Source organism: Nymphaea colorata, chromosome 11, assembly GCF_008831285.2.
Source record: "Nymphaea colorata isolate Beijing-Zhang1983 chromosome 11, ASM883128v2, whole genome shotgun sequence".
Classification (NCBI taxonomy): domain Eukaryota; kingdom Viridiplantae; phylum Streptophyta; class Magnoliopsida; order Nymphaeales; family Nymphaeaceae; genus Nymphaea; species Nymphaea colorata.
Window position 1 is genome coordinate 4,873,480 of NC_045148.1, and position 14,912 is coordinate 4,888,391.

Consider the following 14,912-nt stretch of genomic DNA (forward strand, 5'->3'; position numbering starts at 1 on the left):
AGGAGAGTTGAGCATGTTCTTCATCAGCTTGACCATGTCTGCGAGTGATTTTCTAAATTCGGATTATGTGTTGTTTCTGGGATTTAGAGATATGTTACTGCAATATTGTCGGTTGATCCCCTCGGTTGAGGGAGGAGGAGGATCAGCTTCTTTTGACGGAAGCCAGTCAGAATGGTGTCTGCTACTGAACTGTGGGGTAAGTTGAGAAATAGAGGCCAAGTAAAAAAGTGGAGAGAATGGATATGAGCAAGAGAGGCTCGCCCCCATGCAAAGTGGGTTTGTTTTTTGTGGGGGCTTCCGACTCAGGGCCGTTAGAAGGAAAAGGGCACCGCATTAATAGGGAGTAGATGTTACCTCGGTAAGAAGGCACAGGATGAAAGAAACAAAGAGAAGCTCGAAATGCTTTGCTAATGCGTATTTGAATAGATCGGTGTGAAAATATTGGGAAAATGATTCCTGGATTGATTACAGTTTAGTTCGGAAGAATGAGCTGCACTAATGAGATGTCCAGATTTTAGTAAATTTATAGAATGAAAAATGAACTCAAGTATGGATGATTGAATTGAAGCTGAAGTCCGAAATACTTAGATTGGACATTAAAGAATGTAATCCTAGGTGGAAGCAAGTTGACATGTCTTGGATTAAGAGAATTTTACCTGCTAAAGCAGTTGAGAGAGTGTCACTTTGATTTTAGGACCATCACTTTGTAACTCAAATACTAAAGTAACTCGAGAAATATTCTGTGGACAATTCTGTGGACCACACACTTGGAATCTTCTCAAACCACATGGCTGGTTCCCTATGGAGGAGCTGCACGCTGAATAGTTTTCACCTTCCTAACATCCATCTTTTTTCCCATAATCCTGGGAACCCTTATATTTTTCTAACCAGCCAATCAAAAATTTCTTTAAAAGGACTTGCAATTACGATTCAAAAGTTGCGTGGGGTCCCCACACCAAACCATGTCACATGACTCCAGTACCCCTTATCTAAAAAATCCTAGCTCCACCACTCACCAAACAATAATTTTGGCCGCTTTTGATAACAATTCAACAAGGGCCTGCATCAGCTTTGTATTAGAAGCTCGGTTTACTCAGATAAAATATTAATGACAGTGATTCCTTTCCTTGTAAAAAGGCCAAAAGAGATTTTCCGCTCAAAAGTGTAACAAAGAAAAACCAATGGGGTTTAATTTTTGGCAGATAAGATTTCAAATAAGTTGGGTCCATTTCATGTTAGCAGGCATCAAAAAGTAGTAAAGATTGCATGTGCCGTTATCCGTGTGCAGTAAAAGTAAAAGAAGAGGGATGTTTTCGTAATTTAAAAAAAGTCCGTTATAGTCTTCTTTTTTTTTATATCCATTTTTATATTACCAAAAAAACCTGTCACCATACTGGGGCACGAAATTTAGTGCACAAATATGGCACATATAACCAACTTTGATGAGAAAGATCCAACATCTGATTTCAATTTCAACATCAGCACACACATCTTGTGGAGAACAAAGGAAAAAGGAGAGCTTCTGCAAATCAAAAGTTGATCAAGCGCTGCAATAATGGAAACTGCACCCACCTAAAGGTCTTCTTCCCAGGCCCCAAGCTCCGGCTAACCAAGCTAAGAAAGGTCACCTAAACTTCTTACTGATGGGCAAGCTTAAGAGGCTAGTTGTTGGAAATTTAAAAGGGAGTAGAACTCCATGGCCATCCCTACATTTATACGTAGATAGACATGGGAAGCGACTAACGTCTTGTTCTATCGTTTGGTTATGGATTTCCTAGGAACCTCTGCTCCTGCAGATTCTGGCGTGTCTTCTCTCATGCTTTATCCTCATCTTTCCGGTCTTGTCAGAGACTCACTATCACGAGTTTGTTGTAAGTATTTTTCATCATCCTCTTCCCCCCCCATATTTTTCGTTTGGGTTTTCCTTGCTATTAAGAAGCTAAATGGAAACTGCACCCACCTAACGGTCGTCTTCGGGGACAAGTGATGAAGTACATTCTCAAGCCCGCAACCTCCAGCTATATGAGCTAACGAAGCTAAGCAGAGACTCACCTAAGCTTCTTACCGGTGGGCAAGGAGGGTAAGAGGCTAGTTGTTGGACATATATATGGGAGTATTGATTGTCCCCCTATATATGTAACCAGTAACTAACGTCTTGTTAAATTATGTGGTTATGGATTTCCACAAGGAACCTCTGCTCCTGCAGCTTTTAGCGTGCCTTCTTTCATGCTTCCTCACCTTTCCCGTCTTTTCAGAGACTCACTATCACGTCTTTATTGTACGTATTATTCATCATCTTCTTCCTCCTTTTGTTTTCTGTTTTGGTTTTCCTTGCTTCTTAAAAGGCTGACCTCACTGGCCACTAGTAGCGCTCCCACTATTGCCACACAACCGTTGTTCTCGTAAGAAAAGAAGCTTGAAACTATCGTGTGTTGAAAGTGCAGCAACCGAAGAATATATTATAAAAAGATGTCTGTATTTTAAGCCTAAGCCTCGGCAACAGGCCAGGCCGCCGCCGGGGCCTGCTGGGTTCGGGCCGAGAAAAATCTGGCCTGTGCCAGGCCCGAACCAGATAAGCCGGCCCGGCAGTAGCCCGGCCCGGCCCGACTCCCCGCCCTCGGGCCTCCCTCCCCGCTCTCCTCCCTCTCGGCAGTCCGCCCTGACTCCCTCTCCCTCTCCCTTGTTTCCCTCTGCGCTCCCTCTCTTCTCCCCCTCACCCTCTCCCTCTCCCTCTCCGCTTCCCCTCCCCCTCTCCCTCTCCCTCTTGTATTCATACATTTTTGCAACCATCGAGCCCTGTAGGGCCCATAGGTGGGGCCCAGGCAGCGCCAGGGCCTGGCCACCTTTTTTGAAAAATTCAAGGTGCCCTTATAAAAGTTTTGAAAAGTATGTACGTGGTAATATTCCAACCCACATGTACATGTACGAGTTCCAAGTTTAATTGGGGAATGGACTTTTAGAAGGCCAGCAGTGTTGAGCCACCCTCTGCCTGTGTCTTGGGACCCATAGTTTCTCGGATTGACTACTGCAATGAAGGACATATCACAAATTTACTGGGCACCTTTTCATTGGAAAAATGGTAAGACTAGTGAAAATGGAACTGCAAAATGTGTATGCGTGTGTTGATACTTGTCATTTAACTGATGATGATCAGATGCTCGGTCTCTCTCTCTCTCTCTCTCTCTCTCTCTATATATATATATATATATATATATATATATATATATATATATATATATGGTGGAGCCATGTTGTGGTTGCTAGGAAAAATACCCACACCATTCCACAAAATTCTCTCCATTTACACAAACAGATTTCTTTAGTTTTGAACTTTTTACACGAGTGCCCTTTAAAGATTAAAATTTGTAATAACAGTGCTCCCTAGAAAAATATTTCTAACTCTCCGCACATCTATATATATATAGAGAGAGAGAGAGAGAGAGAGAGAGAGAGAGAGAGAGAGAGATCCATGCATATTATATGCCTTAACATATTCTACGGCCTTGCTCAGGTGGCTCCAACGAACATCACGAGACTCTGTGCAAGTAAGGAGATCCTGACCGTTAATGGTCAGCTTCCGGGACCAACTTTATATGTGAGCAAAGGCGACAGGTTGATAGTGAATGTCGTAAATGAAGCTCCTTACCCGGTCACCATCCACTGGTATATAACGCTTTCAATACCGTTATTTTTCAGAAATTGGTCGACTTAGCTGGCTCATGATTTGACATGTGGTTTATAATCTGCACACATGATCATTCTCTATTTTTAGTTAGACTATAGCACATCAAATGCCGCTTCAGCTGCTGTTATGTTGATAACAAATATTAAAAGTAAAAGCAATAAAAAAAATACTTTCTTCCACATGTATTAGAGCATTGTTCAAAAATTGTTTCCACAAGCGAAAACAATGCTTTGACCAACTAACTAGGATACCCTTGTGGGTTAATTTCTGAAAACATTTGCAAACCAACAGCCAAAAATTTGAAAAAACATATGTATGGCCATTGGTCATTTGATGGGACGTTTGCTAACAGTAACCCACCGTTGTTGTTCTATAAATCTGTCCTAAAAAATAGAGCATATTCATGGAACACTTGTTATAGTGTTCCATGAATCTATCTTTTTTTTGGGATAGATTAGTGAGACAGTAACTACAATGTTATTGTTGCCAAACATAACTTCTACCACAACTATCTTCTCATAAATGATCATCAACAATATATATATATATATATCTATATATATATATATATATATATATATAATCCATAGAGAGATTCATAAGCGAAACTTGAACATGTTAAGTACACGCGCACACACGCAAAATAATATATAAGAGTGCAAGAAAGTGTACATTAATGCAATTCAAATTTTGTGAGACCCAGAAATGGCTTGTTAAACCCGAGGAACCCTTGGTCAGATGGCCCGCAATACATCACCATGTGTGGTATTCCTTCCGGATCAAATTTCACCCATGATTTATTCTTGAGTACCGAAGAAGGCACCATTTGGTATCATGCACACAGTGACTGGACTCGCCATACAGTGCATGGAGCTGTAGTTGTTTACCCAAAACCTGGATTCACATATCCGTTCCCTGTTCCATACAAAGAATATGTCATTGTCATAGGTGAGCTCACTTGATGATCTCTTTTTCTTTTTTTTTCATCATTATATATTTATGCATGCATGTGGGTATGTGTGTACGTATATATGTATGCATGTATATGAAAACTGTAGCTAACAGGCCAGATATGTATAGGAATTATATGAACCGCTGATTTAACCGATATCAGACTAGAGTTTAAGTTGAAAAAAAAGCTGGCATGTCTATCATTAAGATCAGATGGTGACAGTGTGAAATGAGAGCATTGTAACCTCAATTTTCTTCAATTTGAAGAGTCTGAAATACCCTTCCAAATGGGGGAGAATGAGAAAAAAAAAAGAGAAACAAATGAGCTCCTTAAATAAAATCTCGTCTCCTTTTGGTATTTTTAGACTGTAAAAAATAGCATGCCTTCTATACTTACAACTTATGTTCTCATTTGAATCAATGATCCAGATTTTTTCCATCAAAGACTGGTATATATTGGTTCATTGGCTATATATATATATATATATAATGTATATAATGTATATTTGAAGGCTATATAGGGTTCTAGTATGTACGATTGTTTTTTTATCCAAACATGTGTAGGTTTGCATCTATGTGTGTGTGTGTATGCGGGTCGTTGGAATATTTTCAATTGTATTAACTTTCCTTTTCCTAGCAGCTGATTACCATTGTTGCCTCGTTTTTAAGGAAGAAAATACGCTTCTTTTAAGTTTCTCATTTGTGCACAAAACATCGAAGGATGTTTCTTCAGTTGACAGAATGCATACGATTTTTGGCTAATATATTCTAGGGAGCTTCAATGAGGGATATATATATATATATATATATATATATATATATATATATATATATACTGAAATTTTGGTACTGCTACCAGACCCACATGTGTCACACTTGATGGGAATTACCATTGATTTTAAGGAAATCAAAGGATGAAAATTAGGTTGAGAAAAATGAAAAACCAATTGTATTTTCAAGAGACTGAAAACCACCAAAAGATCAATTATATAAATTTCTTTAATTGAGATCCCTTGCTTCTTTCTAGGGATATTATTTAAGTCTTTTCAAAATACAAAACATAATGGCGCCCTTTTGTGTCTTTCTATATAAAACCAATTATATATGGTCTATTTCTCTAGTTTATATTGTGGTAACTACTGTCGCATAAAAGGCAGTAGGCAGAGTAGGTATGATAATTAAAAAACAACCATGACAGGTGATACTACACTTTGTATTCAAATATGTTGAGTGCTAAATATTATTGGATATCTAAAAATTAAAAATTTATCACTAAAAGAAGGTCACTACAGAAACATCAGCGACTATTTATAATTTAATACCCGTTTGTATGCTTTTAGCAACGGTTTATGGAATTTTCAGTCTATGAATTCTTAATTTTGAGCCATTTGACGATATCTGGTATTTGACCAATTTTGAATCTCTCTCTCTCTCTTCCTCTCTCTCTCTCTCTCTCTCTCTCTCTGTGTGTGTGTGTGTGTGTATACACACACACACACACGGAAGTTCGTGACAAAAACCATGTCCATTAAATTAATTATTAAAACGGCTTTTTTGCAAGAAAGTGATTTGGTGAGAAGCATATATTAAGTTAGTCATTGTTTTCCTTTAATAATAAATGTGAACTTTTCTTATAACATCAACATTTTGGTGGTAGAAGGATCAATTCTTTTATAAAAATAGCTTGAAATGAAGCACAATTTATGTTAAATTAGTGTTTATAAATATATTAGGAGGTTCACATTTTGTTTAAATCTCTTTTTAAAACAAAAGATATTTGGTTTTGTTTCTTACCCAAGTGATCTGGTATTTACCAATATATATAGTTTTATGTGATTAAGAAAATCATCTTAATGCTCATTTTACTTCTTAATACCTTAGGTGAATGGTGGGTAGGGGATGTGATGGCCATGCTCCAGCAAAAGTTATTGAATGGTGGAAGTTTTAACGTATCCAATGCCTTCACCATAAATGGTCAACCAGGTGACCAACACAATTGTTCTTCAAAAGGTAATTCCGGATCATCTTTTTGTTTTCTTCCGTATTTACATGTGTGCACGCGCGTGTGAGAGGGAGAGAGAGAGAGAGATGACATAGACTTAGTAGTCCATTGGTCTTGCTGCCCAAATATCATGCTTGGATGGATTGTGGGTTAAATTTATATTTGGTTTGATGGTTATATAAGCATTTTCGTGTCTAAAACTTTTAATTTTTTAAAATTAAAAAAATCTGATTAAATACCAGAAATTTGAGATTTTTTTCTGTTAATTATGAAGAAGTGGCAGCATTTAGCAGGCATTACATACACATATATCTTGCCACCAACTTTTCTTTTTTAATTCAATTGTGCAAATGGATGTAAAATATCCAAAATTATATGTTAAAAGAATGTCATAAAAATCCAATATATTGAACAAACTTGACAAAGTTTTGTGGTTAACGGTCATAGAAAGTCCCCCAAAATTAATTATAGAAATCTATTCTGTTCCTATAGTACTTCCAGTGTTTTGCATCTATCTAACTGAACTCTCGAAATATGAGCACCACAAGAAGCAACTTAATCTTTCAAAGGTCGACACATAAAAATGGCTTTTAAAAAACATTCATGAGGTTGATAGCCTCTCCTTATATATATATATATATATATATATATATATATATATAGAGAGAGAGAGAGAGAGTATATATGTGTGTATATATATATATATATATGTAGAGAGAGAGAGGAAGAGAGAAATTGGTGTGTGTGTGTGTGTGTATATATATATACACACACCAAGTTCTCTCTTCCTTTCTCTCTCTCTCTCTCTTTCTCTCTCTCTTTCTATATATATAGAAAGAGAGAGAGAGAGGAAGAGAGAAATTGGTAGGTAAGTGACTCTTAGGCACATGACCCAAGGAATCATCTTGGCCATTGATCTTTCAAGATGAAAGGCCAAAACAGTACCAAATCTTAACAGTCTGCCCCAATACAAATGTCGGCTGTTTCCCAAACTGTACTATTGATCAGAGAACCATGTAAATGAGTAAAAGAGAAAACATTAATGTGGACATAAATAGTGGAACTTGATCTCAGACTTCAACTGTCTCTTCCAAATTAATCCAAGTGTCTTATGTGAGTGTCAAATGTGCTTGCTATTAGGAGAACCATTTGTACATGAGTGCGCAATTATAAGGAGTCTTACTGCCTGAGTCTTGGACTCGAGCTCCAACATCGAAACTGATCAAGACTTATTTGAGTACTGTTGGTCTTGTACTCATGCATGAAGTTCAGTTAAAATCAATCCAAAAATGAAATAAATCTGAATAGTATATACTTGGTAGTTAGTACGAGCTACAAACCTATAAATTCTTTAAACATATTTTTGAAATCATGCATATATATATATATATATATATATATATATATATATATATATATATATATATATATATATATATATATATATATATATATATATAGATAGATATATATGCAACTGACTGCAGCTATTTGATTACGCAATCATGCAAATCATAAATTAAGATTAGAAAACCATTTGTGGCTAGCTTGTATATATATCGTTGAAATTTCCTAACCCCTTTGATATGTTTTCTGGTCCACAGGAACAACGAGATTCGTCTTTGAGCAGGGCAAAAGCTACCTGCTTCGAATCGTAAATGGTGCGATGCTCAGTGGACACTTTTTTGCAATAGCAAATCATACCCTTACAGTTGTTGGCAGAGATGGATCCTATCTCAAACCTTTTCAAAGAGACTTTCTCCTTCTAACCCCAGGCCAAACCATGGATGTCCTTGTGCATGCCAACAATCCAAAAGACCTTTATTATATGGTCGTCAGTCCTTATATTGCAGCGACTGAAGAAGCCTCGGCATTTTTTGACAGAACCATAACCACAGCGATAGTTGAAATAAAAGGAAGTAAGATAATGAAATAACAATGCATGTATATACCATAGATGATAAAACAAATGGATATTTGATAATAAAATAATGACTTTATAGTGTGGATGATAAACAGAAGGATATGAGATAACATCCTTTTGTTTACCTTCTTCAGTACATCATTGTTTTTTCATTATCTCATTTGTTTTTGTTTATCTTCTACAGGATGTACATGCATTGTTAATTCATTATCTCATATCCTTTTATTTATCTTCTATAGTATATTTATGTGTTGTTATTTCATTATCTTATGTTTATCTTATATAGTATATACATGCGTTGTTATATCATTATCTCATATCCTTTTGTTTCTATTTTCAACACACATTGTTATTTCACTTTTTTATATCCATTTGTTTACCTTCAACTCTATATACCATTGTTATTTTACTATATTATATTCACTTGTTTATCTTCAGCTCTATATAGGATTGTTCTTCTACTATTTTATATTTGTTCATTTGCTTCTTGTAGAACAACCATGTCTATTTCAATCAATACGAAGAATTCTACACCGATTGTCCATTGTGCGATGTTTGTTGGGGTGAAGTCAACTTGTACATTGGACAAAATTTGAAGAGCTTAAAAAGAGATAGAATGATAGGTGGGTACGACATTTTGGCAGAACGAAAAAAGGATGGGGAACCTGAAGATGAAGCTGTCATTGTAGCATATCTTATGTGACCTGAGGTGAAGCAGACCGTGGAAAGGAAGAACGAAGGGGTGAAAGAAAATGAGGAGGTGGAGGTGGTGGAAGTGAAGGGATAGGCCACAGATTTAGAGAATGCATGGGAGAAGGAATTTGAAGAGGAGGAGGTGATGAAAATCAAGGATAGGCTGTAGAGAGGCAAAATGCAGGGGAGAAGGAATTTGAGGAGGAGGAGGAGGTAGTAAAAATGAAGGGACATGCCACAAAGATGGAGAATGCATGAGAGATGGAAATTGAGGATGAGGAGACGGTGGAAGAGGAGTGAATCCTAGAGATGGAGAATGAAAATGAGGAGGATAATGAAGATGAGAATCCATTGTTGGATGAACTAGAGGGATTAGTGTTAGATGTGCTGACTATGCCTGCACTAAAAATTAGGGTTCCTAGGCGAAGGAGAAAACAGTCAACCAAATTAGAAGTAGTATAGATAGTTGGAAATAAAAAAGCACGATCATGTAATGTCGATGTAAGTAATCTATGACCTTTATTCAAGTAATTGTATTTAAATTTTTTGTACTAAATAATGTCTTTGACACTAGTATTTGTGTTACAGAAATACAGATGTTGTCATTGGCATTCGGTCATTGATTGGTGTGAAGTTCTATCAAACTTTCAAAAGCAGAGATTGGCCACAATGCAATTATTGGAGATGTCGTCTTTTAGCACCATGGAACTCCAAGGAGGCCCCTTGTATGTCTTGGCACAGAAGTGGGATTCTCGAACAAATACATTTATGTTTGATGGATTTGAGAAGATGACCTTAAAAAACATTATTAGGTTGTTGCATCTGAGAACTCATAGAAAACTTATGCTCTTGATGTCCAAGTACAGCTTGATAGGGAAGAGTAACTAGTTTCTAGGGTTGATAGATTTTGTGTTTAAGAAAGTTGTGGCCTTTGGGGAAAGCTGGTATCATTAATTGTTTTAGAGATATATAATAAATGGCAACATGCAACGCATGATTCACTTTCACAAGAAGCGAACCAAGCATTAAGGTTCGTTCTTGATTGTGTCTTTTCTGTGATAATTTATGCTCTATAATAAGCTGGCGATCTGTCTAATTTTTTGAAAGATGTGGACGAGATTCATTGCTGCACATGGTGGCAGCTTTGGTTGCGCATTTGTATAACCAACTGGAGTGATTTAAGGATAGAGTTGCATCCAAGGGAGGATGTTGGTTGTTGCTATAGGTATAGCCCATAGGACAAGATACAAGTAAGGGTAACCCGCCCGAGAGGTCTTGCTTCCTACTACAGAGAATGGGGTAAAGTCAATAAATGAAAATTAAAATCTTATATCTTGAAAAAAAAGTTTTCGAAAGAATGGAAGAAAGAAAATAAAAGATTTTTTAAGTCAAAAGGAATAGGCAGACAGAGAAAGATAAAGAGATTATGAAAAGAAAGAAAGAAAAATTTTAAAAAGAGAGGGGGGTGCATATTTGTGTGTGTGTATATATAGTTGTATTGACATATGTATATGAAAATTTATAGATGGAGGGTCTTAAATGTAAGAGTGAGAGAGAGAGAGAGAGAGAGTAGAAGATTTTAGAGAGAGATATAGAAACATATATATATGTACGTATATTAAAATTTATAAAAAGAAGGTATTAACTCGAAGAGAAAGAGAGAGGATTCTATAGAGAGAAGAGAAAATGAAATACGTATATACTTATTTATACATATATGTATATGAAAATCTATGGGAAATGAAAAGTTAGTAACATGAAAAAGCTTTCATTGGGTTACCTAACCGGGTGATTAAAATAAATGCTAAATGTGAGAATGTCATGAAGATGCACTTTAATATGTACACATTCGTAATGGGTTTTCCTGTGTTGGGCAAATCCCAACTTAAAAAATCATTAGCACCACGAAAAACAATTTAATGGTTCAAAAGTGGACATGTAGAAATGTCTTTCAAAAATGGTTATGATGTTGATAGCTTTTGCACTGTGTGTGCATGTGTGTAGAGAGAGAAAGAGAAAGAGAAAGAGAAAGAGAAAGAAAGAAATTGGTAGGTATGCAACTCTTAGGTGCATTGGCTATTGAAATTTCCAAGATGGAAGGCCATAAAAATACCAAATCTCAACAGTTTGTCCCCAGTCTAATGTCGGCAACTTTTGCAAAGTCCAAATTGTACTATTGATTGGAGAACTTTGTAAATGAGGAAAAAAAGAATCTACTAATATGGACATAACTTATGGGACTTGACCTAAGACTTTAATAGTTTCTTCCAAAAATCTAAGTGCCAGTTAAATACCTAAGTGAGTGCCAATTTGTGTTTGCTCGATTATAGGAATCTCAGTGCCTGAGTCTTGGACACGAGCTCTAACATTGAGACTTATCAAGACTTAATCAAGTTCTGCAAGCATTGTCCCATATATATATATATATATAGACGCACACACACACACACACATGCACATGTAAACTATCAAGTGATGTATAGATATGTTTGATTTTCTTTCTCTTTTGTATTGTCCATGTGAGATTTCACTTTGGCAAACTGCAGCTATTAGATTACACCAATCCTGCAAATCACAAATTAAGATTAGAGAATCATTTTTGGCAGTTGTCCACACCAACCTCACAAAAAAATGTTTATTTTTACGTCATTATTTTGAATACTTGATCGATTGTATGTATAAGTGTCCCTAAAAGGATTGAAGTTATTGAATTAATGCCCCTCCAACCAAAATTTCTGGCTTCACCGGTGCTTGTAGTCCAATAATTTTTTTTATTTAGAGATTGGCTAACCCTAAATTTGTGTATATTTACATACAAAATGCCCCTCAAATATACAGTGGGTGCTCCACCACTGCTTTGGCATGGTGGCATGGATCCTCTTTGCAATATGATGACATGTTAGAAAAACATGTTATTTGCATATGATTTTAATGCCATTTATTTGTATGCAACATAAATTATTTTGCATTGGTGTACATATATATATATATAAGCTGTCATATATTCATGCTAAACCCAGCCAAGTGTTTTTGGTCAGCTGGTAGGCGCTGTTGCCTTTCCCGTCGCCACTGTCGGCAGCTTTGCCAGCTGTCCACTGGCTACGCCTCCCCCTTGAAGAAGAGACCCCGGCGCTCGAGCGTCAGGCATGTTTATTTTTTTAATAAAAGAGTGGGCCGTCCAGTGGACGGCCCGAACCAGCTGAAGATTGTCTCGGCTTGTATGTAGCATAACGACAGATGCTTTATATATATATATATATAACTGAACCATGAACCATGACTCTAGAATTTACTTGTGAAATAGACAAATGATGAGAGCCATCCGATCTAAGGATCAGATGGTCCAGATGCTATCTACTTTCCTTTTTTATTTTTTTCACTCTCTCTCCTTGGCCCTCACTCCCATGCTCGACTCTTTCCCTCCCACTAACCACTTTATCCACCACCATTAGTGGCCACTGGTGGCATCCCCCAATGCCGACGGACCCCAGCATGGTGATGGGTAAAGTGGTGGGAAGGGCGGGAGAAGATGTGTGGATAATCGACCCATCTTAGGGTTTTTAAAATAAAGGAGGGAAGGAGGGAGACGGCCGATGCTGCTGGTAGAGGCTATTGGAGTGGGACGGGGGGTTTGGGGAAGGGATGGTGAGTCAAGCAATGGAGGGAGGTCGGGGAGAGAGAAAGTGAAAAAAAATAAAATAGGGACAGAATCTGGGCTGAAAAAATAATAAAAAATGGGCTGCATGAGGGCCTCCGATCTATACAGCTGCCATTAGTGTCCTTTTCACAAATAATCCTAGTCATGGTTCATTATATATATGTGTATATATATGCATGAAAATATGGTTACTTTTAATGATGAGATTGCTAGTTAAACTTATGTTAGGTCTCTAAAGCAGCCATAGGGTTTCCTTTCACGTCCATTTAAATCACTACAAATAAGGATGATGTTACATATCCCATAATTCTCCTCAGCCATTCACTGCAAAAGCCCAAAAATTGAAACAATTTTCCAACAACGACCAAGAAACTCTATGGTATGCCTTGGAAATATCAAGTTTTAGAACTAAATGTCGATATGCTTATCGAGACTATTTGCTTTTTCATGGACCAATAAAAGCTGATTGCGAATCCATCCGCTAGGTAAAAAGACCCCTTGATCAAGAGCAATCACACTTCCAAAGATTTTTAACTAATATATAAACGATCAACTTTTGAGTGAAAAAAAATCTTACTTTTTTGATAAAATAACAAATGTACCCCCTTGAAAAAGAAATTATGTTGGCCAAGGGAGTGGTTCTTTACAATGTTGTCAATGCCAAAAGTTGATGCTTTCTATCATAGGTGGCTCTTGAGACTTTTTTCCTACAAATTGGGAGTTTGTATACTAACTTTTGAACTTGTGTGGTGAATTGTTAATTGTTCAGATGTTAAACCCTACGTGATTATAGACTTTTTTCATCTAACTTTCAGCATTTAATCAAAATTAATACAAGCTTCTTTGTAACTAAGCATCAGCGTCTATTATCCAAATGATGCCTCATTATGAAAAAAGGAAAGATAACAATATAATATGGTTTCAACCAAAGCATGCATGGCTCCCTTCGAGGTACAATAGGTCTCCTATTCTATGGGCTTTTTCTTTTGCAGTGGATTTTCTTTTGTTAATTAAGCAAGTTATATCATTTTGTCCAAGATAAGGCAACATATTTGGTGACTACTTAAATTGTAGTGTTAAGAGTAGAAAAGTAGATTCTATAGAAAAATTAAATTGTAAAAATTCATTATTTTAGTAAATTATTATGATGTCCAATTTTGCAATGGGCACGGAATTGGTAGGCTGTGATTTCCCTACTCCCTTGTGCATATCTATGTTATCCATATACAATTAAGAATTCCAGTTTATTACATGTCATCACAAAAATTTGTTTGAGAATATCTATCCACACATGCAAGAACAAATAATTCAATTGTAAATGCAATAAAAAGTAATGTTTCCCCAGTTTGCAAATATTATTTGCATGAAGAATAACAGTGTTAATAAACTTTGTAAAATTGTAACTATATATGGCAAATTAAACTACGTGTTGATTCAAAATCTTTAACATCGTTCTAGTTGTCTGATATTCCACAATATAGTTTGTGGTCCTTATCAAATCGTCTACTTTTTTTCTATTGTTTTCCTATTGATTTTGATTTGCTATGCTCATTTATGTTCCAGACAACACTGTTGTTGGTCTCCCTACCATTATTTACTTCAAAAAAAATAGAATCACTTGTATTTGTTATATATAATTTTACTTTCACAAAAAGTAACCTTTGGATCTATTTGCTACACATGCAATTCTTTTTTATTTAGGCGTTAAATGTTTACACATTCAAATCTTAAATCATGCACATAAATGATGCTCTGTCTAAAATTTGAGCACTTAAGATTTGTATAGTCTACACATTTTAAGATGTGCAAAGTTTTTAGGTACATATGAGGCCGGGCACTTGAACTCATAAACCTTGCGTTAAGTTGCTTCTTACAAAATCCAGTAGTTAAACATGCCTAACTCCAACTTGCCTATTGAAAATAAGCTTTAAAAATTGTGAATTTTAGTATCTAAAGATCTATTTGACTCACGTAGCACCTTGTATAAATGGTGATGTTC

General features: G+C 36.3%; 1 long non-coding RNA gene across 4 annotated transcripts; it reads left to right on the plus strand.

Moving 5' to 3' along the window:
• The first annotated feature begins 1,744 nt into the window (after nt 1-1,744).
• LOC116263899 (uncharacterized) lies at nt 1,745-10,256 on the plus strand. 4 transcript variants are annotated; one of them, XR_007574572.1, is made up of 6 exons: nt 2,123-2,278; nt 3,512-3,663; nt 4,389-4,633; nt 6,518-6,646; nt 8,243-9,756; nt 9,844-10,256. It is a non-coding gene; the product is annotated as an uncharacterized LOC116263899 (long non-coding RNA). The 4 variants fall into 4 exon arrangements; XR_004174742.2 differs by lacking the exons at nt 2,123-2,278; nt 4,389-4,633 and adding an exon at nt 1,745-1,871; XR_004174740.2 differs by lacking the exon at nt 4,389-4,633 and having other exon boundaries at nt 2,129-2,278.
• Nucleotides 10,257-14,912: the final 4,656 nt, after the last annotated feature.